Source organism: Centrocercus urophasianus, unplaced genomic scaffold, assembly GCF_019232065.1.
Source record: "Centrocercus urophasianus isolate 14NV4802_14NV808 unplaced genomic scaffold, USGS_Curo_1.0 seq_24, whole genome shotgun sequence".
NCBI lineage: Eukaryota > Metazoa > Chordata > Aves > Galliformes > Phasianidae > Centrocercus > Centrocercus urophasianus.
In genome coordinates this window covers 3,211,450-3,215,674 of record NW_024884800.1, presented here as the reverse complement: position 1 = coordinate 3,215,674, position 4,225 = coordinate 3,211,450, and positions in this window count along the sequence as shown.

Here is a 4,225-nt window from a genome sequence, read left to right as displayed (position 1 = left end):
CCTCTCCTCTCCTCTCCTCTCCTCTCCTCTCCTCTCCTTTCTTTTCCCTTTTCCCTTTTCCCTTTTCCTTTTTCCCTTTTCCCTTTTCCCTTTTCCCTTTTCCCTTTTCCCTTTTCCCTTTTCCCTTCCCACAGCTCCCAGTGCACAGAGGCCTGTATGGGATTCCCCAGAGCATGGAAATATCAGAGAGACAAAAAATAAACTGGCTTGTAGAGAGAGAAAAAAAAAAAGAACCCCACAACAACAGAGGATCACAGTTACAGATTAAAGAAAATAAATGCAAAGCCTGGCAGAAACAACCTTGGGTTTGCTTCAAAGCAGCACAACACACTGATACTGCAGACAGCAGCTGGATGTGGCGGGGCTCAGAGGCAGCCCGCAGTGGGATTGGAGTGATTCCTGAGCAAATGGGCAAACATCCATAGTGATGGGACTCCAGTTTTAAGCCCTGCCGGTGGCTTTGGGGCCACTGGCTCCCATAGGAGTATCAAACTGGTATTGAATAGTATCAGATAGCTCAGCCCATCCTTAAGGGAAAAACATGGATCATGCCTCCCCCCAGGGGATGGAAAAAGCAGCGAACTTGGAGCCTCCCCAAGAGAGCTGAGCTTGGATATGCTCTCTCCTTCAGGACCTATCCACTTGCTCACTGTTGTGGCAGTTCTCAAGGATTAATTTGATCCTCTCTTTACTGCAGAATGTAGGACCCTGGTGGTTTTTATTTTCCAGCCCATTTTGAGCAGTTTGGTGCTTGGGTACCAACTGAAATAGCAGATTCAGCATGCCTGTGGTAAAGCAAGCTTTGGTCCCCGTTACCCCACGCACAGCTTGCTTTGGCTGTGCTTTCCTGACTCAGAAATGCAGGCTCTCCTGCACAGGCTGAAAGGCTGAAAGACAAAATCTAGTTAACTCTTATGAGTTTAGCTCTATATCCTGAATACCATGGAATTAAGGAAATCTGGTTTCCTGAGTTCTCTGGGAAAGACACTGCATCATGGCATCAAGCACAGGTCTGAGCACAGGGTCTATTGGAAGCAGCTCATCTGTGCTTATCTCCTCTTAGAATTTCCCATTTGATGCACCAGCGCTGAATTTCAGTCTGAGAACCCAGGCTGGAAGGCAGCTTGCAGAGCCCTGGAGGGCTGCTCCTGCCTGGTGCAGTGTTCTAAGAACAGTGCTGGGGCAGGAGAATGGGCACTGTTACAGTGCAGTAAATCCTGGGAGGATTTCCAGGGATAAGGGAAGTGGGCTGAGCTGCGGGAACACTCTGTGACATCCTGCAGATGCCTTCATTTAACAACTGCATTTTTAGCAGCTGTTGTCATTAATGGCAGTGAGAGCACAGTTAAATCCCAGCAAACAGCCTTGCAATCATCACAGCCTCCAGATCCTCAGATAACACTGCAGCAGTAGGAGGTGCCCTTCATCGTTCTGCTCCCTTTGCCCATTGGGTCTGTATTGCCTCTGGTCCTGTGCAGGATGTGCGTGGCTCATGTGCTGCTTGGAATGCAGAGTAGGATCCTGCTGCTTTGCTGATTGTACCTCCTCATTTGTTTTTATAACAGCAAAATGGGCATCTTATTCTGTCGAGCCCATAGATAGAGACCTACCCTTTCTGGGACAGCGTACACATCCCCAGGCAGATGTGCTCCATGTGTGTAGCACAAAGAAATGTGTCACAGAGCAGAAGAAAACACTCTAAGAGATGGCATCTGCGTGTGAAAAGCCCAGTGAGTGCTATTGATGTGAACCTTGAAATAAGGGAGCCAGACCCTGCAGCTGATGTGGGGCAGCCTCCTCACAGTGAAAGCAAAAACTGACACTTTGGTGAGAAGGGAGAAAAAGCTTGCAAATAGCGCCCGGGTTACAACTTTCTTTAAGCAGATAGGATCTTTATACTCACAAGCAGCGCTAAATCCAGCCAAAAACAAATGTCAGACCACAGCCTTTAAAGAGCAAGACAAATGGCCACAGCAAAGGACACATTACAATAAGTAAAGCTGAAAGCAGCAGCAGCCGGAGGAGTACTTGGAGGGAACACACGGTGTTCCCTGTGTGCTGGTGTGCTGGTGTTCTCTAAAGGAAGAGAAGCATGACTGAGTGCAGCTGCATGGCAGCACTGAGGCTTGTGGCACCCTTTTCAGTGCAGATCCCAGCTAGATACACTGGCAAGGCAGGGAAACATGCTCAGTGCTGTGCCAGCCATTTGCCTATGCCTCCAGCTAGCACTAAAAATAGTTCACTTTCATCAGCCTCAAGTTCACCACCAAAAGGGAGCAAGCAGATTTAATTCATTTGGGCTCAGCTTCAGTTAGAAGGAGGGAAATCAGGCCTGGGTTGTTATTGCATCTGTTATTTTTGCAGAGTGGGAAGCACTGATGGTGGAAGCCATAGTGTGCAGCAGTTGGTGAGCACTGGGTGTGGATCCCTCTGTGCCAGCTCAGGTGTGGCAAAGCAGCAGCAGAAAGGATCTGCTCACCTCCCTGCCTCTTGGCACTGAATTCAGGTCCCACTTCAATGAAGCTGTTTGAGTGTTCAGTTAACAGCCTGGCAGGCTGCAGCATGGGTGACAGCCACGAAAGAGTTTCATGGGGACTGGATATCACAGTCCTAATCAAAGGGACCGTCAGTCTCTGGTCTCAGGGACTCAGGCTCTGACACAGATGACACCACAGCCCTGGCTCTCAAGCAGCCTGTTGTGGGAAAATGCTAATGAAACTTCTGCTGCTTATTCGCTGTGGGCCAACACTAGCAATAAGAAACCACAAAATGTACCTGGCTGCGGAAAAGACGAAGTCAAGTCTGCAAAGTGACTTCAGGAATCTAGGCAGAAAGAAGCAGAGAGAGTATGATCCACAGACTTTCTGTAACTTTGTAGTGTAGGAAAGTACCCATGTCCTCTTCCAAAAGTCTTGGAGAGCTGATAGCACTCAGTCCCTGCTGCAGCCACTCCTTGGGCTGCTCTGTCCATCAGCAGAACTGCAGCCCCTGTCTGCACCTTCTGCCTCGTGCCAGCCAGCCACTGTCAGGGACATCGTGTTTGGGCAACACTTTGTTCAGCTAATGTCACCAGGATGGGGAGAGGTCTGGGGAGCAGCCAACAGCTTGTGTTTTACTGCAGGACAGGATCAAGACACAGGGTACATGCACCAAGGCTTTGTTATTGAAAAGGAAGGAGGGAAGGAGGGAAGGAGGGAAGGAGGGAAGGAATGAAGTAGGGAAGGGAGGAAGGAAGGAAGGGAGGAAGGTAGGAAGGGAGGAAGGAAGGAAGGGAGGAAGGGAGGAAGGGAGGAAGGAAGGAAGGAAGGAAGGAAAGGGAGGGAGGGAGGGAGGGAGGAAGGAAGAATTTTACTTCTTGGTGGGAAAGAAGTGTTTCAGCAAAGTCACAGTGTTCCAATAGAAAACACAGAGTTTGTGGATCCACATTCCCTCCTAAAAAATTTCAATTAGGAGTTGGTGAACAGAGTCCTGCAGGCAATGTGCAGATGCAGCGGCTGCTCAGGGATCGCTAAGGATGGAGCTGCACCATCTGGTCACACACGTGTACATTTGTTTTGTGCTCTCTCAATTTTCTAGATCAAGCAAAATAATAATAATAATAATAATAATAATAATAATAATCAACATTACTGAAGAAAACCTTGCCTGCCTGGTAGCATGGAGCTGCTGTTGGGAGGGGAATGACTCACCCTTATCTCCATGCTGCCCTGGGGACTGCAAATGTCCCAGTGATGCTGGATGTGATGCTCTTGGGAGTAGCCACCCTCCACAGCCAGCTGTGAGGCTCCAGACTTTCAGGCAACACCACCACCCTTTTCCAACCCCATCCCCCAAACACACCCCTGCAGCAGACAGCAGGGCTGCAAGGAAGATCTGGCACACTGCTGGAGCCCTCCCATTCCCAGGGGTAACACTGATGCTGATATGAGACAATTTCCTGTACGTCCCACAGTTTACATAATGATTAGCATCTATGTTAATCCCGGGGGGGAGGGGGGGAGGGGAGGTTGAGCTGAATTATAACTGTATCTATGACATATAAAGGGTGTAACTTAACTCCTCAGAAGCCTTTTTTTTTGCTGCAGCAGCAGCAGATGGGTATCTGAATTATGCCATCTATGCATCTAGGCAAATGTTTGCTGAAGAAGTCTTGTTTGTTATCTAAATGCACACTTTTCCCACTGCTGGTGCTGACACAGCAGCTCCGAGATGATGGGAGAAACCA